This window comes from Tyto alba, unplaced genomic scaffold, assembly GCF_018691265.1.
Source record: "Tyto alba isolate M040663 unplaced genomic scaffold, T.alba_DEE_v4.0 Super-Scaffold_45, whole genome shotgun sequence".
Taxonomy (NCBI): domain Eukaryota; kingdom Metazoa; phylum Chordata; class Aves; order Strigiformes; family Tytonidae; genus Tyto; species Tyto alba.
In genome coordinates, this window is record NW_024881321.1 from 28,927,389 (window position 1) to 28,953,232 (window position 25,844).

Consider the following 25,844-nt stretch of genomic DNA (forward strand, 5'->3'; position numbering starts at 1 on the left):
CTATAGTATAAAGCAACCTCCTGTGGCATATAATAAATGTATAAAGATGACATTTACTAACAGTTCCTACTCAGACAATGAGCTAAAGGAAGAATTGAGCCCTGCTTGCAAAAAGAAAGGCACTATTAACAGAAACAGGGTGTGTATCAGGATGTGTTTACTAGATCACTGATAACTTGCAGGACTTCAGAGCCTGTCAAGCCCCTGCTGGGGCCAAGCACGTAGCATTCCCAAACTCATACACAGTCCATTCCCTGGAGATGTGTTACCTCCAAAAACAGGCCATAAATGAAAGTCAGCTCTCTATTGCTACAAAGCCCAAATCTCCAATCAACCTTCCTCTTCCAGTCAAGAACAGACCCTAAAGAAAGTATTTAGCACTTCACTCCCTCATCCAGGTGAGTCTGGAGCTTCACCATCCTCCTCATACAGCCTCCATGAAGACTGTCCAACTTCCTTTTGCTAGCCCTGTGGTACACATCCACCCGTGCAGCTCTTTGGCAGTGAGCAGACAGCCAGTGAAACACTCATACACGTGTCCTGTTTACAAGCCCTCTTTTTTTTGCCGTTCCTTCCTGTTTAATGTTCCCAGCTGCCAGGCATTCCTGGTTTTTGGCTGCTCAGCCAGTTTCCAGGATTGTTGCCCATACTGCTGTTCCTCGTAACACCACGCATCATATCCTGAAGGAAGACTGGTGCAAGACGGTTTCCCATTTGAGTAATCTTTTTGTTCAAGCAGGAAGGATGACTCCTTTCTGTCATTCTTACAGGATCTCCTCTGGTGACAAGCCTGCAGTTTTACAGTATTTGTTATAATGATGAATTTTCAAGCAGAGACCATCAAGTAATGTAAATCAATATGGCTTTGCTGGCTTCAGAAGAGCCATGCTGATTTACTTCAACCAATGATGTATCCTTGTCTGTCTGCCATAACAGAACACTTCTCTCAGAAGCAAATTAAATATAGCAGGATTTCAGACAGTTGCGTGACTCCTTGGATTGCATTTTTTGTTTCTCTTCCTATTATTTTTGTCATTATCCTTGCGTTCCCTATAAGGTTTTCTGCCTGCCTTAATGCAGCTATGGTTCAAGCTTGGTGAAAACTGTTTTAACTTTGACACATAACACATACCATATCTGTGACTTCTGCACTTCTGTTAGTCAGTTAGAAAAATTAGCTTTGGAGCCGGTGGTTTCCCACTGACTATCTCTGAGGAGTCTGGAGATAAGACTTCCTCTCCAGTTCCACCCACTGGGAAATCATTAGCACGGCTCCCTTACAGACATGAACTCCCTATGACATGCTGTTCCCAGGCACTCTCTCTCCTCCTGGATTGCCTTGGTATCATCAAAATGTGATTTTTTTTTTTTTTTCCATTGGTATTTCATTCTCATGCGAGCTTATAGTTTCCTGTGGTATGTTAGAATAAAACTTCCTAGTCCTAGACTCTGGAGACCATCCTGAGCATAACTGGATCTATATCGAGCCTGTGATGTTTTAAGGGTTTCTCAACATTTTGAACCATACCATGCCACTGCTTCTCCTATCTGGTGACACGGCTCTGAGAAATATCAAAAAGCTGAGATACCTATTTGTCTTTAAGCCGCTATCTGTTTCCTTTTTGAACATTGGCAATAAAAGTCCAGCCAAGTGCCAGAGCTGGTCCATTTTTAACTTTCAATTCAATTAAGTACATAAGAAAAAGGATTTGTACTTGGCAGTTGCTGCCCGAAGGTGCTGGTTAAAATAATCACCCACAGGAGCCATTCAGGTAAGAGAAGGGAAGGAGTTTGGACATCTAAAACCTCCCCTTGTTTTTCCTCCTCCTCTCTGCTCTTTATTCCTCCAGTTGTCCCCTGGATCCTTCTGCTAAGTCTCTTCCAACCCTCCCCAACCCTGAGTGGGGATCTCAGCAGCACCTCTCCAGGAAAGCCATCCTTGCTCTCTCCAACCTCCTCCCCGCAGGGGACAGCTCAGTCTGAATAATTCATGTTAGGTTAAGTATTCAACAAGGGGCAGGACTGAAAAAATTCCACAAGCCTTTGTAAGAGCCTGAGCTGTGTTTGCAGCCAGGGTGCAGGCAGTGACCCGTTCCCCTACCCCGAGGGAGCAGTGAGTGTGAAGATTTTGAGGGGTGCCAGTCATTTGGTCTATGCAGATCTGCTTAAAATTAGAGCCTGTCCAAATTTCTGTGCTTAAATCTGTTACTCAAACACACCTACAGCTCTAAACAGATTAATAATTAATTGGCATTAGACAGGCAGCAATGATCTGCAGAAAGCTTTGCGAAGATGTTTGTTTTAATAAAAAATGAACATTTTTCCTCACTCCCAAAGGGTCCTCCAGCCCATAGAAGCAATAGAGAAGAGACTAACTTTAAGGACAGATAAGGTCAAGAAAGACCATAAGGCAGGGGAGGAGAAGGACGCTGCAGAGGAGTGATTCCCAAAGGCAACCTATATATCTCTGTGATGTACGACATACGTAACTGTCAGATCACCCCATAACTACAATTTAAGGGTTCCTGCTGTGCAACTCATATTTTCTGTAGGGCAATATCCTGGTCTCTTCTCTGCCACAGGATAAGAATCCTGGGTCCTCTGGGGAAGCACCACTTCTCTGGGACTTCTGTAGTAATTCCACAGCACTGCATGGAAATCCAAGAGGAAAATTTTATTTTGGTAACACTGAAACAAACAAAAAAGAATCAAGAACAGGAAGAACAAAGGGACTTTTACAGGGAAGAAACTGTTTGGAAGTGTCTTGCTTCGGACAAAGGGACCTTTACAGAGGATAAATTATTTGGAGGCCTCTTGTCTCTTCCCTGTACTACTAAATGTAAGTCTCACTCATCTACTTTTCTTTTAAACAAGACCTCTATCTGGCATGCATCTGTAGAAGTACAATGAATTTACATGAGGAAAGCTCCTAGCAGCTTCCACGCTTCTCTGGCAGATTTGTACAAACTGGATATGACATTACCAGCAGCCAGGCACATCTTGCTCCAATAAACACTGTTATTTATTATTAAACTAAAGGGGACTAGCTCAGAAAGGGCTAGGGGACTGAATACTGCTGGCTAGTGTGTGGAGTAAGTCAAATGTGTAGGTTTTATCCAGATCGAGGCTGTGACAGTGGCAAGTTTAAGGCAGAAAAAGATACAAAGAAGGGTTCTACCTTCACTGCAGAAAGGTGGGGTTAGGGAAATCCTTCCCAAAAGCACAATTACACTCACCATCCACCTTATACTTGAACAAACTCTATCATTAGGTTATGCTCTGCAAACCTTTTCCATGTTGCTCCCTCATTTTCCATGTTGTTCTCCTCACTGAGTGGCCATGGCACTAACCCCGTTTCTGTTTCCCAGTGTCAGCCAGGAGGTACAGGACTCTTTCATGCAGAAGAGGAGAGGTATTCCACTTGGCTCAGCCATCACATCTGGTAAGACCCTCCCAAAACCCTTCCTCTGATACCAAATGGCTCTACTGGTTCCCTGCCATTGGGGTGCCCTTTTCAATGTCCCCATTCGAGTACCCTGCTCCCCAGGGACCTCTGCAGAGTGGACACATGGTTTCTGGTCAGAAATCCAAGACGTCTGTAGTTCTCCAGGGGATGATGGGGACAAGACTCTGGCTATGCTCAGATCCAGGCTTGAGGAATACAAAAGCTCTGGAGGGCAGGAAGAGTATCCCAAGGAGACACATCCCAAAGGAACCAGGAAGAAGAGCCATGAGGTTTCTAGATGTACAATTCAAAAGGTGTTTCTTGAGGAGGGGTGACATAGGACTGAGTTGCAAGGACTTAGGGAATTGATGTTAGTCTTGACAAGGAGAGGAAGGACAGGAAGGATGCCCTTAGAAACTGGCTCCAGGCTCACTTTCAGGTATACACAGCCCCATGGACAAAGTCATCATGTGCCACTGTATGCCATCATTGTGCCTTAGCAAAGTCTGTGGTCTCATGCCAGCTTTACTGAAAGGGAAGCCAGGTCTGGAGAATCAGAGACCACATGGATTTTGGTGCCCTTGTCCAGAAAGCAAAAGGTCACTCTGTACATGTTCCTGGGGTGCTGGGGACTTGAAGAGAACCACTGGGAAACAGCTGCCATTCTGCTCCCCAGTGAGAAATTTGGCTGCAGCTGAGCTGAGTGCTGGTCTGGGTTTGGGAAAAGCCACTGACTATAGTGGGGCACAGCAATAACAAGGGGTCAGCAAGGCAGTCCTGGACTGGAGGCACTGGGATGCTGAGGGAGTGGTAGGAGTGTCTTGTCATGGGATATCAGGGAACTGAGGGCAATCCAAGGGACTGCCTTGGGGTTAGGAAGCAGAAGCTGTGGAGGGTGGCTCATGTATCCTTGGAAAGCTGACCCCAGGGGAAGCTTATCCTCATTATTAGAAGTTTTCCCATGGACAAAACAAGACAAGTTGTTCCCATGGGTCTTAGTCATCCACGCCTAAGCCTGAGATGGGGGCTCAGGCACTGAAGAGGGCTGGAAGAGAGGCTTATCTGAATGCTGCTAAGGCAGGACAGTCCCCATGCCTTTGCAATTGGTGTCCAGTGTGTATTTCCTGGCACAGCCTTTGTCTAGCTATATGTTATTCAAAAGGTTTTTCTTTTTGCAGGGGAAGGTTTTGACAATATGCAGTAGTACTATTATTCTCAGTCCTTACCTACCCACATAAAAATCACAATCCCTTCCACACTCTCACCCTTGGCTCAAATAGGCCATGTGACAAGATATATTTAACTATGTCTCTATGAAATCTCAAGACTATTGTCCAAAAATTTAGCTCACATCTGCTTTTCAGTGCAGTGGATATTGATGTGCCTGACAGGCAGTGGTTTCATCACACAAGCTCACTATAAATAATATTTTCAACAGTGGCAGGAGAGAGCATTCGGAGCAGTGAGATAATAGCAAACTGGGAAGCTGTGACATGCGGCTCTAAAGCTTGTTCTGAATTTCAGTTTTCAGTGTACATTTGGGGAGCAGACTTCAATTCTGAGACAGAAAAGCAAGTTAAGAAAGTAAACTGGCAGAGAAGGATTGAGTGGCTTACATGAACCACAGGGCTCCTCTGATCATGTTTTCAGCTGGGACTCCACTCTCCTTTCTCACTCATGCCCCCACAGAGCCACATTCCAGCAAATTCACTCTTATCCCATAGAAGCCTTCCTTTCCGACATACTTTTCTGCCTGTCAGCAACATTGCCTAATTATCTCATTTTTTTCCAAGACAAAGTCCCAGTGACTTAGCATATATCTGCAGGGATTTTTTCCTAATCTGAGGGATATCTACCCACAAACTCCACAAAGATGGTTTTCATGAAAATGTTCAAGGTTGAAGACTGAGGATTGCACCATAGGGCAATAGAAGGTGATAGTGTATGAGAGCTATGTCAAGCGAGGATAGACCTTGAAGGGCTTTAAAAAAAGAGACTTTCTTTATTATGTGACACAGTGAAAACAGTAAGCCAATGAAAAAATACAAAGACTGCCAACATCAAAACATCAAATTAGGAAATCAGACTGCCTCCTTGGACGTAATCAAAAGCCGTCTGGACGTGGTCCTGAACAACTAGCTATAGGTGGTCCTGCTTGAAGGCGTCCAGAGACCTCAAATTATGACCTCCAGAGGTCCTATATAACCTCAATCATTCTGGGATTCTGTGAAATTTTCTTTGCAACACCATTTTAGATGAATACCTGGAGGACAAGACACTTGCATTTGTCAAAGTCAGAGACATGATGATTCAGAAATCAAGACATGCACCGATTCCAACAAGTGTGTGGTCAAACATTTTTAAAAAGTAGATAAACAGAATGACTAGATTGCAGGCATCTTATTCAGAAAGATCTGGAATGCGGCTGAAATCAGAACTGATGCCCAGGATAAGAGCCTGATCTGCAAGCGACTTAATTGCCTTTTCCACAGTGCTGAAGCATGTAAGGAGGTCTTTCTGGCCTTCTTGACCTTGATAAAATATCTAGGCACCCATGGGAATGACGGAAAGAAACAGTACGAGATGTTAGTTTAGACAGGGTAAGAAAGTCTGCAATGGGGAGAAGGTTCTGAGGTAGTTCTATGTTTTGAGATAGTTCAGCTGGCCATAATTATCCATTTTTATAGAAAACTGTTTGTATCTATTCTTAAAGCAATGCATTTTTGTACATTTCTCTGTTATAGTTTTTCCAGAACTGAGTTTTTTAGCTTCCATATGAGGATGTCAAATTTAATAGCTCCACAAAAGTCAAGAGATGACAGGTACCGATTCTCTCCTATCAGACAACCCTGTCAGAAAAGATTAGATTGGTTCCACCTGAGTTGTTCTTGACAATTTTACCTTAGTTGTACTTTCCAGGTTCCCAAAACCAGCTTTAGTATCTCTTCCACTAGTTTTGAGGAATTTAAGTTAAGCTGACTGGTTCCATCTTTTTTTCTTTTGAAAATTAAGTACAAAATTTGCTCATTCTCAATTTTCTAGGGCCTCATAAATTTTCCAGAATCTCTCAACTATACCACCAACAGCTCCCAAACAGCTGGTGGTCTCTAAATACACTACAGTGAACTTCATCAGATACCAGGAACTTGGAACCATCTATCGAGTGTTCACATTCTCTGTCCCTTTGTTGTTATCCCTCATATCTTCAAAAAGGACAAAAGAAGGACCCAGAAAACTATGGGCCAATAGGCTTCACCTTAATCCCTGGTAAAGTGATGGAACAAGTAATCCTGGAAGTCATTTCCAGGCACATGAAGGACAAGAAGGGGATTAGGAGTAGTGAGCATGAATTCACAAAGGCAAGTCACACTTCACCAAGTAGATAACCTTCTATGATGAAATTACTGGTTTGGTATATGAGGGGAGAACAGTGAAGATTGTCTGTCTTGGCTGCAGTAAGGTTTTTGACACTGTTTCTAATAACATCCTCATAGACAAACCATTGAAGTATGGGCTTGATTAAGAGTGAAGTGGGTTGAAAAGTGGATTAACAGGTCCAGAGGGCCTGTGATCAGTGGTATCAAGTCTAGGTAGAGGCCCTTAACTAGCAGTGTTCCCCAGGGATCAATACTGGATCAAATTCTGTTCAACATCTTCATTAATGGCCTGGATGATGGGGGTAGAGTGCACCCTCAGCAAGTTCGCTGATGATGCAAAACTGGGAGGAGTGGTTGATACACTGGTCTATCCAGAAGGACCTCAATAGGTTGGAGAAATGAGCTGGTAGGAACCTCATCAAGTTCAACAAGGGGAAGTGTGAAGTCCTGCAGCTGGGGACCAACAACCCTGGGCACCAGTATACACTGGAAGTCAACTGACTGGAAAGCAGATTTTCAGAAAAGGACCTGGGGTTCCTGGTGCACACGACACTGAACGTGAACTAGCAATGTGCCTTTGTGGCAAAGAAGGCAAATGGTACCCCAGGCTGCATTAGGAGTGATGTTAGCAGATCAAGGGATGTGATCCTTCCTTTCTGCTCAGCATTGGTGAAGCCACATCTGAAGTATTGTGTCCAGTTCTGAGCTCCCCAGTGCAAGAGAGACATAGGCATATTGGAGAGAGTTCAGCAAAGAGCTGCTAAGGTGATTAGGAGACCTGAGCATCTCTCCTATGAGGAAAGGCTGAGAAAGCTGGGACTGTTCAACCCAGAGAAGAGAGGGCTCGAGGGGATCTCATCATTGTATATAAATACTTGGAGGAAGGTTGCAAAGAGGACGGAGCCAGGGTCTGCTCAGTGGTGCCCAGTGACAGGACCAGAGGCAATGAGCACAACCTGAAACACAGGAGGTTCCCTCTGAGCATCAGGAAACACTTTTTCACAGTGATGGTGACCAAGCCCTGGCACAAGTTTCCCAGAGAGGTTGTGGAGTCTCCCTCCTTGGAACTATTCAAAAGCCATCTATATGAGGTCCTTAGGCAGTCAGCTCTAGGTGTCCCTGCTTGAGCAGAGGGGCTGGACCAGATGACCTCCAGAGGTGCCTTCCAATTTCAGTCATTCTGTGATTATCTTAATATGTTTTTACATTAATTTGCAGCAAGAGTTCAAGATTTAGCAATAAGCAACTTGGGCTTGAACTTCTGACAAACATCATACTTCACAGGTCATCAGGCTGGATCATGAGATCCTCAAAGGGAGGTCAGCCAACCATTACCACCATTCATATCCTCCTAAGTGCTCATAGTGCTTGATCTCAAGGGAACAGAGCACCCTGTATCCTGAGTGGAGCACATCAGGCAAGTGGCTCCTGTAGGGTAGGCAGTTTCTCCTCCACTGCTGATGGTACTGCACACCCTAGTAACTGTTCTCTTTTTTTTGTCCTTGGGTATCTCTACTGACAAAATCTGATGAACCTGAATATTTCTCAGTCTAACCTAAAGCTGGAGAGATAGAACCAGTGCCTTCACTCACCCAACATCTGGCCTTGCACTTCTTTTCCACAATTTCCATGAGCTCAAGAAGAAGGAAAACTAGCAGCAGTTATGGTGCCACTAGATTTACAGAGCTCTTTGCTATCCTTCCTGTAGTTTCTTCCAAAATTATTTCCTGCAAAAAAGTCTGATAAGCCATTTATTGCTCCTCTCCCAGGACATTCTCTTAAAAAGCTCCAACAGGGTTAAGTGGTCAGGTTCTGTTATTATAACACTTCATGACTTAAACACCTATGCATTATTTGAGAAAGAATCTAAAATTATCAGCAAATAAAGCCCATATAACTCATTTTTAAAGTTCTTTTAACTGTACAGATGTTAAGCATTACATTTTACTTTGAAAGACTGGGGTGTTCTCCATAATTTATTTCATGCATGCATCAGGACAAGAGTGCTGGCAAGTCTGAGGCCAGGTATACTAATAGCCATAAAATAATTCAACTCTGACAACCCTAGAAATTTAATGTTTAAACATAGAAAGGCAGGAAAACAGTAGTGATCCAGTCGCATCCAGTTGGAAGCACTGGGATGGTTTGTGTGATTTAGCTTCAGGGACACCCAACAGATAGAACTGGTGGGTGCAGCTTCAGGCTGTTGAGATGCACAGACTCATGTTCTCAATTACTCTCATTTGCAGCTGCACACATTATCAGTATGGTAATGTCCAGCTGTATGTGAAAATCAACCATAATGTAAATATACACAAAAGAGTTAAACAGAGATCTCATTTAAAATGGTGCCTGCTTGGCAATGTGGCCATCTTGGAATGAAGGCAAGGAGAGGATCCACTGACTGGAAGCAGCGCTCAAATGCCCAGCACCAGCCTCATTCATTTGCTTTATTTCAATAGCCGGGAGTACAGCCAGGAGCTTCAACAGCCAGGAGTTCACCAGGTCTCTGCTGAGATCTCTTTAAAGGTGATTCTCCAAAAACATGAGTGTGAAAAACATTAAGTGGAGCAGGAGATTCTTGTAAAATTACAGTCAGGTTCTACTCGTCTAGAAACGTTCAAAACTTGCAAGTGACCTGCTGATATTTTTTACTGCAGGAGCTTTTCTCTCTTACTTCTCCTTTCCTTCTTAAATATCCTCAGGCTCTTGAATGATTGAAACCCACTAAGAAAGACAGATGGCCTTTTGATAATTTCTAATGGAATATGTAATCTGGGATTCCCTCCCATGCTGAACTCCGTGACCCAGAATGAATATGTGCAAATTTCAGAATTCTAGTTCAATAATTAAATGGAAATATAATAAAGAAATTGAACTGTTCTATTGCAAGCTTACACAGAGAGCTACTAATATTGGAGAACAACTGAAGATATTACATGGGCAATGACTTTAGTACAGAATCATGTATAGGATATATGAAAAATAAATTCTAGTTTTTAAGATAAAACTACATGTAAGGTAATCCCCTTTCCAAAACAGATAACTAATTGCATAGATTAACAGGGTCATTGGGATATTCAAATGCATTATGGTCTATTCTTTCAAATGCAATTAGGAGCATTCAATTTAAGAACCAGTCTAAATGGGCTCATTTTACTCCATTATTTCAATCTAGCTAAGAGTAAATCAGTGAATAAATCAACATTTCACCATTATCTGATCGTTACTGGATTAACAGGAAGCTGATATTACCAAGCAGTTCTTTATAGATTGGCACTCTACTGTAATAAGCCTTGTTATGATTAAGCTACCAGTGTGCTTTTGTGCTATTTTATATTTCTGCGTGTTCTTATGTGCTTCTAAAAAGTGGCAATGACTGAAGAGGGTATTGTATATGGCCCAGATAAAGCCTGTAATGCTTCTCACTGTTCCACACAGTGTATTTGTTGGTTTCTTCAAGCTCCTCTTTACGGTGTTTCTATTATGCATGACAAATTGGGTTTACTGGCCGTGTTTGCAAGTCTTGCAAGTCTCAGTCCTCAAAATACGACTAGGAAGAATAAACCACAATAAAAGTTTAAAGCGCTAAACACTGACTTCCTGAGCTAGAAAAATGAATGCCCTGTCTTCTAAGACTAAAAACGCTTTTCCCTTCAGGTAAATCAGCTCATGGAAGAAGACACAAAACAATTACCCAGCACGTTCCACATGTGTAAGCATCTGACAGCATGCTGTAGGCAGGCTCCAACCTGTCACATATAATACTGGAAGGATTCAAGTACAGTCACTGGAATTTTTATGGAAGTCTTAATATCTACTTAATAATTACAAAGTGTTTGACACTCCAGCAAAGAGGCCTTTAGCACAGAAGCCAGCTGAGTTAACAAGAATTAGAGTCACAGAGAGCATTATTTGGGTTTCTGTTCTCTGTTTTGCCCCAACTTCCTCCCAAAAGTTACTGCCTCCTCATAAGGTGTTTCCATCAAAACAATATCAGATTATGTAAAAAGGCAAAGGGAAATGTTTAGTGAAAACACAAGATGAGCTGCTCAAAATTATTTCAGTCCACAAGTGACCGACAAGTAGAAGTAATTAATAGATTACTAACCGTTAACAGCTGTTTCAAGTTTCAGGAAGAGATGACCATACTTATCCCCTGAGCAGACCAAAAGTTAGCTGAAACTTTGCGACAAGATTGTTCTGTGCCTGTGATATTCACAGGACAAAGGACAAATAGAGTCAGTTTTCCTGGATGGAGCAGTATCAGACTAGTGCAGTAAATGTAAAACCCTCCGACACAATTTCAGAAACACCAGTAAATAAAGGTCCCTCAATATGTACACCTCAGAATGTAAACTTGTGCCACCTAATGTCCCTGGAAACTATGTGGGTGAAGCCAAACAAGCCCTGCAAAGCAAATTGAATTCACATACTCAAGAACAGGACTATCCAGTTGCCAATAGCAGTGTTTCACAAAATAGTCACCCCATCTTCAACCTTAACAAATATCTTCAAAACTCTATCACAAAACAGCCCTGGAAACTAATATTCATAAGTCAACTGAGTATTCAAAGTCATATCTTCAAGGAAAATACTGGTTTTACAACACTTCAAATTCTGGTTAATCCTTCCACAGAAGCCTGCTGACAGGTTTATTTCTGTATTTTACACTGAAGAGCTGTTGGATGCAGGTGGGCATCACACCACAACTGCTAATCTGAACAGAGAAAGCAACCACCTGAATTGCATTTTCTGCAGACCTGGGTTCTGGGGTAAGTGACTGGCCTGGGACTAGGACCTCTGTGAATTTTGACGAGGAAAGCTTAATTATGGATCTCTTTCAATCTCAGGTGTGAGATGGGTAGCAAGTAGTTTATCTCCTTCTAGTGGTGGGCAGATCTGGACATGGCTAAAGGCACGGCTTAAGAGGCCTTGGGAACTTCAGAAGAAAAAAAACTAAAGTGCTCATGGGGTTTAGGCACCTTAAAGGCTTACTGATGGCCAGCTCCAACAGGGAAGGTAAAATCAAACTGATGTCCAAGGCATGGAGACAGTTATTGGATCTTGTCCAAAACTGCCAAGTCTTGCAGCTATACTGTGTGGAAGCTGATCACAACAGTACAATAAAAGTGCTCCTGACAAATAATACAGACAGATCCTAGACAAAGATGTTATCCACGTGCGTGCAGCCCCAGATTCAGACCGTTTCTGAAAATCCACCACCTCTATCTTCTTCTACAAGGCAACTGATTCATGTATATCTTTGCCTCCTGCATTACACTGTATTGTATCACTTTATGATGCAAGGACACTCAGTTGTCAGTTCTTTAGATTTCTGTGTTGTACAATGGTGACAAAACAGAGAGGGCTGTTTCAACAACATAAGGAAGTGTTCTGAAAGTGGATACTTTCAGAATAGAAACTATTTTGAGGACAGGTTTGTATATTTTAGTTTGAAAAGCACTCAGCACATCTGTGTTGACAGTAGAAAGGTAGATAAATACTATAGTAACATAGAATAAATATACACTGTCCCTAACAGGAAGTAATAAAATAAAATATAAAATACCAAAATAATAGAAATAAGAATATGATGATAGTTAAGTACTGTTTTTTCAGATGGATCAGAATACTTGTTCTCCCAGATCATAAGCTAGTTACGGCCTTTCTGAAACAATATAAAAAAGCAGAACATAACAGTCTAGAGACAGCTACTGTCTTTAAAGATTACTACAGGAATGAGAATACTAATTCAGAGGTCAAATATTTGGGACTTACATTAACAAAAATTAGCCAAGTAAATGATGCAATAACTGAAATATACTGGGAAGATTTGTTGGAGCCAACCTGACCAAGTATGCTGCCTTGCCTGCTCTGTTCTGCATAATTAACTATCTTATTAACTAGACAATTGATTCAGTACTTTATTGATTGATTGTTGCATTCATTCTCTCTTTCTGCTTTTTGTTTTACTGCCAAATTTATCAGTTTAATTGCACAACTTTCTCCCTAAGTGATTCATTCCCTAATCAACTCTCTCGTTCACTGATGAGCCTGTTTCTCACCCAGTTCACTGCTCAGCTGAATCCCAAGCCTTCACCTGCCTGATCTTCTTGGCATTTGTGACAAGTTGTGGGACCCCTCCGAGTCCAGACCAGGGGTTCTGTTTGATGCTTTGGACATTAGGAGATTTGATATTTATTCTATGCGTGCCCAATGCAAAACTGCATTGTAAATTGGCAGTGATCTGCTTTTTGTATTCTGACAGTGAACAGGAGCTATGAAAAGTCACAGTACAAGGGCTGTAAAATTCAACGATTCTCTGTTTATACGGATGCCTCTTTTAGACAACACACTTGTCTACATGACAACTAATTGCTATCATACTGCCCAAGGTAAAACTGCCTTTCAAGTCTTAATTACAGAAGGCAAGAAAATCTACTTATTGCAAGTCCAGAGGAGGATACTTTGACTGCCTGACTAGCTTGTCTAGCTGGCCAGCTAAAAAGGGCAGCAAAAGCCACTTAAAAGTTAAATCAGGTTGCTTAGGGCCTTGACTCTTCAAGTGGTGAATACCTCGATGGAGGGAGGACCCATCACTGCTCCAGGCAGCCTTTTTCCATGCTTGACCATCCTTTTTTGAAGATTTTTTTCCCTATCTCCAGCCAGCATTTCCTCTGGTGCAACTCATGACAGTTTCCTGTTCAACTTTTGCTGTGCACCTCTCAGAGGATCTGAGCTCCATCCTCTCCACTGTTTCCCTCCCAGTAGCAGAGGGCAGAAGTTCTATCCCCCTCACCCTTCTCCTGTACGCCACGCGCTCCAGCAATATGACAATATGATAGCAAAATGAGAAACTGCCAGGTGCTGAGAGCAATGGAAGGGGAAAAGTGTCTGGACGGCCCCAGCCTGGGGCTAAGCTAATAAAACAGCAGGAGAAACTGCCATATATCACACACAGAAAAAGGGATCTATTGGGAACTCTTCTTGGATGAAGGATATCAGAAGACAGTAGGAATAGAAAAGATTTCCAGGCTTACCAGGATCACTGACTGAGGCCAGAATTACTAAATAGTGGTCTAAAAATCACAAAAAACAGGGCCATTAGGGAAAGAGTAAACATGAGTGGGTTGTTTAATTTGAAGGGGGAAAAAAGAGGACAAAAAGGTAAACCAAATGATATGATTGGGAAGCTCATGGTTGCCCATCAAAGCAGCCTTACCTGGACTTACACTGCCTGGAGGGTGATGACAACCCTGTTTTTCTGTCCATACCACATCCCCAACTTGCCTCCATGTTCAGGGTGACCTGGAAGATTTCTCTGAATGTCAACAAGGGGAAGACCCAGAGCGGATGGAGGATCAACCCAACATCTCCAACTTAACCCTTCTCCAGGTACAGGTCTTCTTTCTTTCACTTTTACTATTTGTCATCACCAACTTTCTATCCTTTCAGCTGTCCCTACTCCACTCCACCATATCCTCAGTCCTTCAAGTTTACTTGATTTTCCACCTATTGCCTCATTTTTCTCCTCATCTTTCTAGGCAAATCAAATGACAGTGCAAGCTATAACATGTAATCCTTTTTGATCCTTTTGTCTACTATAGTTAATGCTCCCTGCTTGCAAAGAGATAGCTTAAACCACTAGATCTTTGTTAGCTTTCTGTCTTAAGACAGTGAGTCTTAGGCAATCACATTACATGTCCACCAGTTTTCCCTGGTTTTCCAACCAAATGTGAAGAAGCTGAGGACAACTGAGTTCCTACAAGTTCTAAGGATGCCCACAGCAAGGTGAAAGAGGGACCCAAATTAGTGCTCCCACTGGTAGAAAAGAGGTCCAAATTCACACATATGTTGTCTGGCAGCCCAAGCCACAGGCACACTGATCCTGGCTGGTGACAGTGCTTGCTGGTTGTTGCCGAGCAGAAGCATCATAGGAGACACGAGGGAGAGCCTGAGTATTGCAGAGTGCTAGCTTAAACAAGAAGGGTCACAAGTCCGTAAGAAATTCTGCTGCTCAGGAAATTACTCACCTTTTAAATCTGTGAAAAGCTGCCAAAAAAAAAAAAAATCACATTAAGTATTTCCACTGGTAAAGCTACTCTCAGAGTTTTACAAATGCCAGGTTGGAACTATTTACTTAAAAACAGATTTTTGATTAAAATAAAACTTACGCTGTTTCAAATTCATACTAGAGTAGTTGTTAAAAAATTAATTAAAAATTAAATCTAAAATAATTTAAAACAACACTATTACTGATCAAGTACTTTGTCTTAATATGAGAAAACAGCTACAGGCAAAAGCACAATTGAGTAATACACACATATCCTTACCTGGAGAATATGTTCTCTGAGTTCAGTGGTGATACATTTGTCATTAAAGCTAAAGATGCGCAGTACAAGAGTACGCAACACCAGAGACTGTTCTATTTTAAAAAAACTTTTAGTGGCAAAAACTTAACAAGAAGACAGTTTCATTATGAAGTGACAGGAAACAAAACCTGCTTAGACTAATTTCAACCTACTAAACCAATTTCAAAAAGGCTGCCGAGATCCAAACCAAGCTGGTTTCCTACATTCATACCTAAGCATCCCAATGAAGGAGTCTCAAAGGCGTCTCAGTGACTTTGGTGCCCAAGCCCCATGCACACGGGATGCAGCTGCGGCTACTAGAGCTGCCCCTGAGCTGCTGGGCTTTATTTCTCAGCCTTCCTAGGCAAAGGAGATGCAGCACACTTACGGCTGGCCCCCCTGGTAAGTACTTGCCTTCCAGTTTTTTGCACAAACGCATGGCTTTCTCGTGGTAAGGACATTGGTGAAACCCTGGCATAGACTCAGGCTCTCTCTCTACAGCACATGTGAACATTTTAAACTGGAGGATTGTGAGAGCAAAGTCATTTCTCTGTGAAATGTGAAATTTTAGGAGGTGTTAGGAAACAAGCTGAAAAAGCAGCCACAGGTCTGCCACATTTAAAATTTAAGATGATATGGTGTGAACAGTTATAAACATTTCAGCTTACAAATGGCTTAATCAGTAAATCAATTTTAATCCTTCTACTTTTTTTTTTTTTTTCCTGCTTTCACTATAGTCACACCCTAACCTCCCAGGATCTTCTGAGGTCTCTGCCACCACCTCCCTGCCTACCCTCAGCAAAACTCCCCACACCATCCCCCCAGGCCTCTCTCTAAACATGCTGCTTCATCTTTAGCTCCTGCTACCAGCTTCAGCTTTGGAAATTCAGCAAATTAGAGGTTTTGGAAATAAAATATAAAAACCAACATGTCTGCAACAGCATCTGTGTAGTGTCTATGACTAAAGCAGAGCCCTACACATGCCGTTCACCACCACCTCCGTTCTCTAGATACACATGGGTTTGCCTCTGCATATGTTCCGTGTCCAAAAACGTTAACATAAATACAATTTTCACAAATCACAAGACCCCAGAAGTTCAGCACTGAAATCAAACAGCAAACACCATGAAACCCATGATAAAAGCCAGAGAAAGGCCACAACTGAACTTGCCTTCTGTGCAGTAATGACTACAGCTTAAGTCTTCCTTTTAACGGTCCTCACTGTTATATGAGGAGCCTTTTCAAACCCTAGAAAAGGACCTGAGATCCAGCCACCTCTGCATGATTTCCTCCCAGTGGGGATTTGCCCAAGTTCCCCCCATGCAGGAGAAGCACGGCCACCCACAGACCTGGCACAGGAGAACCTTCCCAACCCAGCAGGTCCCAGCCCTCTTGCAACCATGGTCCCCAGCCGGGGGAGTACACGGAAAATAGAATGCGGCTCAGAGGTTTTGTTTGTTAGTAACAAAAGGAGTGAGTAGCAAGTCACTTAAAAGACCTTTCTCTCTTGCTTATCTGTGCCTTTTGTGAAAACAGATCAGCCTCTGGAAAAGATGTTTACAAGCAAGACTTAGCACATTTTGTTCCATGCAACTTCTGTGGAAAAACTGAGTAAATACATATGTAACTAATCTTTTGTCTTCCACGGGACTGGCTGATTACCGGAACAAGTTAAAAAAACCCGTCATTTTTGGGCCAAGCAATTTTATTTGGTATATTATGTTTTCCAAACAGAAAAAGTATTGTTTCTCTAAAATTAAGGACAGACTGAATGTTGTGTGAGGTCTAAACAGGACTGCATGTCCTATCATTTGTGGTTAGGGAACAAGAGCAATGGCCCTTCGCTGACTAAGGTGCACCAGACATTTTTTTCTTTTTTTTTTTTTTTAATCTCCAGCTCTTCATGAAGCACGCTTGTGTTCAAAAAGAGATGTTTTCATAAGCAAGCTTTTGTGTACAGCAGTGCTTCAGCTGTATTTCAGAAATTAAGAGTCATCCGTCTGAGATCCGCTTTAATGACTAATTTCCCTACCATAGAGTTTAAAGTACAAAGAACTGCCACTGACTGGCAGAGCCAAGCTTTCAGTTGCCATGCAACACCCCTGTCGCAGGTTTCCCTTCATCTTCTAGTGCTTTTACTCCTGCTCTGTTCTTCACGGATGAAAGTTATGCAATGCTTTCTAGATACTCAACAGCAGATGTATTAAATTTCTAATCTGATATAAACCAGACTGCAATTTTCTACTGAAAAAGTCACATCAATGAATTTAATAATGTTTTAAATGATAGTCTTTGATAGCAGAGTATCTAGTTTTCAAATTTACGTTATGCTGATTTTCCTAGCACGTGAATTGGCGACAACTTCTTTTTGTCTATGTCTTCTTTTAAGTGCCTGTGGGATTCTGCCACTATTTCATGGGGGGGAGAGATCCCATCTGAAACTTTGCAGAACCACCTGTTGACACACTAGCTGGTGGCAAATGCAGAGCACCTGCACATTAGGAGGCAGAGATGGACACCGTGACTCCTGTGACAGCAGATAGCTGCTAGTCACCTTGTCCCCTTGGTGCTGACCAGAATGCAGATACAAGATGAAACGTCTTCACCTGACTTGCTGTAATAATCAGGAGCAAAAAGGTTTGCTGTAAACTTGAATTTAATTTGAAGCAAAGTAGACATAAATGACTTGATAATTTTCAATGAGACTCTGAGTCACAGAGTTGTCTATGCTGTTTGCTTTTTAGTTCAGAGAATATCTTTCTATTTTGGACAAGAGTAATTTAGTATTATTAGTGAACTGTAACCAAAATTTAGAGTAATCTAGACATACTAATGCAGCTATGCATTCACACAAGGCTCCAGAGTAGCTCTGAATTGGCATAGGCAGCCATTTCTAAGCAAAACAGATATCAGCCATCCAGAAAACAGTGCTGTCAAGTACATAAAGAAGATTTCCCTTTTTCTTCCCTACATGGATGAATGCACAGGTTCTCTTGTGGTGTTTCTGAATTCTGTTCTGAATACATAAGAGCCTAATTCTATAAATTAGTGAAATAGTTTAAATTTCACATAGAGTGAAACTGGTGTTAAATTTTGTCTCTTTGCCGTGATGATGAATATTCATAACTTTTGTTCTGCTATTTGGGTAATAGAATTACATACAGGTGGATTTTACAATAAAATACATTTTTGAAAATAGACCATTTACAGTATCTAAATTATGTTCATAAATAGTCTAGAAAGATGCTGCCTATCTACTTATTTTCTTCAGTTTTTGACCTGAGGTTTATAACAGGTTTTACCATGTGATGCATTTGTATGGGTTCAACAACTCTCTTTCAATATAAATGTTGGGCTTTGTAAGGCATGAAGCTTAATAATTGAAAGCCTTTTTTAAAGGCAATAGTGCTTTAATAAGTTGGCATTTTATGAAGTGGGTTTTTCTTTTTCCCACTGAAAGCTTCATTTTGCTGCAGTGGAAAGTGTAGCTGAGTCAAGAAAACAGAATAATTTTCATTGCATTCAGAGTCTTTGAGTGAAAGCTAATGTGTTCCCTGGTTCTGAGAAACACCATGTAAATCTTGTCCTATGCAGACTTTCACATGAGTTGTCCTGCTTTTTACAAGCAGCTTCTCCTTCTCCCTGCTGTTCGCTGGCCAAGGCTGGGTCAGCCCCCAGCGAAGTTCTGGGAGCTCCAAGTGCCCATCAGTCCCACGCATTTCCCCTCCTCGCCCTTTGGTTGCTGTGGAGAAAAAATGCATGGGGTTCAGAAAGGAGCCCTGCTCATCCCTGGCATCCCTGCACACTTAGCCCTGACTTCAGACCTGGCCTCTATTAATGTTAAAAACCGAGCAGACTACTTTCAAAGCAATCCAAATCAAGCTGGTCTTCTTAGCGTTTTGTGTCCTTTGTTTTCCCTCACAGCTGTTCCTATTTTTTTCCATCATTTTTGCCATAACAAGGCTTCTTAAAAAACGGCAGCCTTTGTCCAGCGTGTAGGAAAGGTTTTCTCTTTGTTGCTGTGTCATTGTTGCTCTGATGATCAATCGCAAACTCCATGCATTATATATCCTTTACGTAAGTTAAGGGAAGTGCAATCAGTGTTCAGCTGGTAAAGTCAGTAAGTCTGAATGTAAAATTTTCATAAATCCTGACTCCAGTTTGGGCTGATAAAATATAGCAGTTCAATGCATTTGACATGACAGGCTGAGTACAGACAGTAGGCTTTTGTTAAGGAGTATTTAATTTGACAATGACCACCTATCAACAGATATTTTGTCTTGCTCTGAATAAAACCTTTACCCACACCTTTTTCTTTGTGTTGTTTCCCAAGCTTAGGATTCACTTATACAACTAACAGCCTACTAGGTGGCTCTTAAGCCTCTTCGTCTCTGTGAGGGCCTTGCTGGGGGTGTTAGCTCAGCACCTCACAAAACAGAGCTTTTCACTGCTGCCATTTTCACCTTTTGCTCAGCCTGTGGCCTCCCAGGCTTGGGAAACAGCGGGACACCTCTGCACAAACCAGGTCTGAGTCCCTCCTACGCAAAAAGAACCACAGATGTTTCCACCACAGCGTTCCCCTATGTCACAGAGCTGGCACAGGTCCCCCTTGCCAAACAGGGAGGTGATACACACAGTACATTCATGTCCCATTACAGGTGGGGGACATGAAGCCAGGTACAGCCCCAGGCTATACAAACCCTTGGAAGAGAAATCCGGAGCCCATCTTAGGGTGAGCAACCCATCACCTTCAGCCTCAAGCTGGGTTGCAGTAAGTCAAATCTGATCAGTCTTGGTACTGTTTTTCCCTGTTTGCACCTACGCTTGTAAAAATGATGGGGAGGGCATGGGCTTGGCACTGAATTTCCATCTTCTGTACTGCTTGCTAACTCACTTGCCAGCCCCTGCTTCAGCCCGGGCAAAGCAGCAGTCTCCCAGATGATGCCCAGGCATGGCTCAAGAGAAGGTACACGCCGGGGAGGCTGTCCATCAGTATCAGAGACACGCAGTTTGCCATACTATTTGACTTGAGGGCCAGCGTAAGGGCCCTGCTCTGCCTCGTTCAGTGGTGTAAGCAGAGCCTGAGAGCATACCACCAGCTTTGCACAGAGCTACGGGATTCAGGAGTATGCAGCTGCCAATGTTTGCTGTTTCCAGGATGCTAATCTTGACTCAAGAGCTGGCTGCATTCCAGCAATGCACAACATCTTTCCTTTCTGTGTAAGAATGCAATGAGCTGTTGGGCTTTACTCTGTAAAAGGTTCTACCGTACACAAGTATGTCAGTTCCCCCCCACCCCCCCCATTAAAAATAGCAGCAAAATAAAGCAAATAACAGAAAGTCGACATGCCAAAAATACGTACAGCAGCCTGGAAGTCATACTGTGCTTCCCATTTGTTTGTGACGCAGAAGCTGTATTGCGGCACAGTGCGTGAGGGAGGTTTGGGTGTCAGTATGTACGTGCGTGGAAACGTCCACCTGCATCCATGCCCATGTGTTAAAGGAGAGAGGATTCTGGTGGACACTGTTGCATGCAATCCTGCCGCTCCTTCCTCTGTCATACAAATATTGCACCATTTTAAAATCTTATATTTTAACCTTCTTTATGCCGCTTCTTTCTAAGGGAGCCTTAGCAAGAAATAAAACTTCTTGCTCTCTGCTTCATCTCTAGCTAGAACTGGGAAACAAGCATTAGTGTTTATACTGAAAGTCCTGGGAATGAGAATCACTTTTGTGTAATTTAAAATAATCATGTCTATTTAAACAGTTATAGTAAGAAATTAGGTCACAGATGTCCCTTCCAATGGTGAAACAAACGTTTAACATTGATTAATCTCCTATCGATCAGGTGAGAATTGATTCTGAATGGACAAGCAAGTCCATATTTGCAGTGAATGGGAAACACATTACATGAAGAGAATAAAATGTGTATCTTGTGAGGCACTCTAGCATACATGAAGAAGTACAAAACAAGAAAGATATGAGGGTATAATGAAGAAAAATATACAATAATTGACAGTAGAGACACATGCAAAATATATGGGTTTGTAAATTAAAATGCGTAAATTAGGAAATTATTTCCTTAGTTTGTAGTTAGCAGGGCAGCCTCATGGTAAAAATAATTGTAGCTAACTTGTTGGAACATTATCAAAAGTATCACCAAACCCTAGGAGTCTGAACAGTATATTTGCTTGAAGTCTAGATCAAAGCACCAGTTTTCAAATTTGTTCCAATTAGTAGCAAAAGATGAGAAGAAATCAAGATTTAAATGTCTAGAATTCCAATTTTATTTTTCTAAATATAGACTATTGAGATTGAATTTTCTACCTTGGGCACCAAGTTAACACTTTGGTTAAGCTATGGTAATGGTGGTAGTCCCTTTACTTAGAACTTTTAAATTTTTGCAGGTGATGCGTTTATATGAAGTAACTCTTAATGGTGACATTGTAACTGAGATAGTATATTTATTTTAATAATTAATTTAATACAGGCAATAATAAGGGAGGGAATATATTTTGACTTTTCTAGAATGGCCAATAGCACAAGATGCCCAGGTCAAAACAGACTTTTTTTTTTAAAGAAAAGTACTTCTCTTTTTTTGTGACTTCTCTCACTTGTTTATTTTCAACTATAAATATCAAGTTCCAAAATACCCTACATGTCAGTCAAACTATTGTTCTGATAAGTTGCATAAATAAATCTAGCAATGTATTACCAAAATTACCAATATATATGTAACTTTCTATGATGGCAGCATGTTTAGAATGACAGCATAGCAGAGACCCATAGCAGAGACAGAACACAAACTGGACATGGGACTGCAATGCAGGGGTTTGATTTACATACACAGAGACACCTCCCTTTTCACAGAGATGATAATGCACACCATGCCAGCAATATTACACTTCACTGGGAAAAACTCAGTGCCAGGAGTTTCCCAACAAACCACAGAAATCTTGTAAATCCCCAAATATGGTTGTTTGTTTTTGTTTTTTTTTTTTTTTTTCCCTAGCATGTATTTTCTTCTACAGATAAGACATTAAGCTCTGGATGGAATATGGTCTTTTAATATGAGTCTAAGATTACAAAACTTGCAGTACAGAAAGTCTTGATGATAAATAGCATCTGCTTTACTAAATTCAGTACCTGAAAGTCCTGCTTGCCAGAGACACCAACAGCAGGGGTTTGCCTGTCAAGTTGTTGTCAAGTTCTGTGGGTTCAAGTGAGAAACAAATATGCCATCGTGGAAAGATGTTCTATGTTTATGAGTATTATTTTGAAGTAGAAAGTCACAAAAACTACATATTAAGATTGATTTATTATTTAAAATGTATCTAAAGTAAAGCCTTGGCTATGCCATAGTTTAGACTAAAAAGTGCTTTCCAAAAGTAGGATCAAATACTTCACTGCATTTAATCATAGTGACAGCCAGGCTGTCCTGGTTTGGGTCATAGGTACTGTGGTTTTTTTTATTGACTCCTTGAATGCCAAAAAGGAAAAATTAAACTCCTGCCTGGTGTAGTCAAAAGGGAGAAGCAACAAGTGTCTCCTACAGCATCAGGAAGATCCATCCAAGATTTTCACTGTGAACTCAATGTGAGACCACTTTCTCCTGCTCCAAGAAAATGGTCACAAAGGTTTCAAACCCTGCAGGAGTGGGAGGTGATGGGCTGCTCATGTTGTTCCTCCTTTTCTCTTAGATGAAAGCCCTGCCGCATGCACACCAGCAGGGACAGTCTGGGGTGCATTAGGCAGATATCCTTTGGAGCAGCTGAAGTACAGGAGCTGAGCACAGCCTTTCTGAGCAATATGATTGTCTGGCAAAAAGTACTGCTTTAGCAGATTCCTATATAGCAACTGATGCTGTTTATCATCAGCACAATGTGGGCTTGACTGTTTCTGCCACAGGAGTAGACAAGGACTCTAATTTCCTGGATATTGGGGCCAGTTTCAGACAAAGACAATTCAAACCCAACTATTCATCCTGGGACAGTAATGCATTCTCCATAGGGGTCGTATTCATGCTGACACTGTTCCAGAAACGTGCAAAAAGCCAGTGTCTCCTCAATAAATAGCACAGTGGGCAGAAATCACATCAGCCTGTTGTTATGCAGTGTGGTCTAAATGCCAGTAAATTCCTGGACTGATTTAAGGGTGTCAATCACATATTCACTCTACCCACATAAAGAGTTTATCATTTTGAAGGTGTTGTAATACTGTGGGCACAAAAAGAAACCCAAGCTGGGTCTCCTAAGGAGGTAGGCTGGCCCAGCACCCTACATGGAGATTGATCAGGGGCTTTGAAACACTCCATCACATTTTCTATACCTCGGCCTCCCCCCTGGATCTCCTGGAATTCCTGAGCATTCTATTTGTTCTTGTTTAAATAGCATTTCACAAGGGTGGGGTGGACATTGGCTGCATAAGAACTGCTGGTTGGATAATTCTGTGTGTTTATGTCACATCTGCACCAGTGTTTGTCACTCCCTGAAGAGGGGAGGTGAGCAATAGAAGAGAGATGAAGTTGCTGGAGTTGTGAGGCCACCTGGCCTATCTGAGGACATGAAGGACATGGACTTTAAACTGTGGGTAGTGTTATTCTGCTTGGTAGATAGTCCCACTATTAGAACCATTGCAGAACACCCATAAACGGAATATGTTTCAAGCCTTCTCTGTCCATCAAGGTCCAGCATATTTAATAACACAGGTCCCAACTTTCCCACTTTCTAAGAGGCTCACGTTGGACAAAACTTTGAGAACTTCAAGCATAAACATGGGGCCAAGAATCCTCCTCTCTGTCATGTTGGTTTTTCAGAAGCATTTTTGCTATTTGACAAATGGCAAAATCTTTTTCACCTTACTTATAACCTAAAAATAGTAGATTAAGGCACTTAAAAGAGGATACTCTGATTAGAACGCAGGGGTATGGTTTGACAACAAGCAGTCTCAAGGGTTTTTTGCAGCACAGTCCAGACTGATCTTTGCTCCCCAAATATGTGTAAAGAATAACAATTTTCCAGAAGCTACAGGTCTTGCTCTCCGTGGCTTTACCAGCATGCAAGGAGGCAACTGAGCCATGGCTGCAGCCTCTTCATGGTCTCTGAGGTCTGTCACCCTGAGCAGCTCCTGCATGGCCTTTGATGGCTTTGAGATGATACAATAGGAGGGCAGTCACAAGCTTTTGGAGCCGCAGCTGTGCTCCAAACACATAAATTGCACCCTTTGATCACAAAAAGTATGAGGAAGCTGTCCAAGCTAGAAATGATGCTTGGGCAGCTCATCCTACCCTGAAAGTCACACAGCTGCCCTGCCCAGCAGTGGCTTTTATCTAGTCCTCAAGAACTTTTTGATGATTGCAAATGGGCCAAACTGCCCACAACTGCAAGCACATTGCTTCAGAAAAACACATGGAGACAAAGGAAGAGATGAATAAAAAAGGGATGAGTGCAGACCCTTATGAAACCCTGGTCCTCCTTGTCTACACTGCATCTCTGCTAGCCCAGGTGATTTCAGGAATGTGTCTCTTAGGTTTCCCAGACATTTAAGCATGTCTTCCCAGCCAAGTTTCCTGATGACAGTGCAAAAACTGTCCCCATTGCCCTACATCTCCTCTCCGGGAATAGTTACCCTTGGGTTCTCAGTTTTTGTCACCAGCTGATTGCATTGGGAAAGTTGTAGGCATTCGCTGACAAACTATTGGCAACAGATCACAGGGGGCATGGGCTGAGGCAACTGAGTGATTTATTAGCACCGATAGCTGGGGTGGGCTCTCACAGGCATCGAGATCAGACCATTGAAGATGTCACTAACTCATTCCCGGACTTTGCTCCCCCAAGGCAGAGGCTTCTGATCTGCTTATGCACAGCTTCTGAGTTGACATAGTTTTCAGTCCTCAGTTAAGTTTGAGTGCTTCGTTTTTTGTTATCATCTCTCCCAGAGTAGTGATATTCCTCTGTGGGAATTTTTATTCTTCCTCATACTTCATAATTTGTAGTTTCTAAGTAAAACTATTGACAAAATTAAGCAATATTTGGGAGAATCAACCGGGTCTGTTGGTTCTCTGTCCTCCTATACCTACTCTGTTACCAGTCCTTGAATTACCTAAGTGAAAATTAGCTTCAGTACCTTTGCACTCTATGACTATACTGGCCGTATACCCTGACCAACCAGTTCAGGAGCACCTGATGTGAGTAAGAACCTCAAGACTAGATTGATTTTTGTGAATGGCAGCTCTCAGAACAAGCCTCTTCTCAACACAATGAAGTCTAACAGTATTTTGCTCCAAATGGCTGATCAGCCCTCTCAGATTAGGTACTACAGTTGATATGTTCCATACTTTGCTTGTTCTTATTTGGTCTTATTTATAAAAAATTTAAGAGGCTGCATCACATTATTTCTAAATTCCCCCAAAAATCTGCAGTACTAATTAGAGGATAGTTATCCCAGCTGGTAACCTTTTATCTTTGCTGGATGCTTCCATTTACCAGCAAGGAAAAAAAATAGATTACTGCCATCACTACCATTACGGCAATCAAATGTTGCGGGATGCCAAACACAATTTTTTCCCTCGATAAAACTTATTTCTTTTAATGAGAATAAATCTTTCCAAAGCACATTTTCTTTCTGATGTGAATAAATGGTTTGAAACAGAAGCACACACATGCCTAT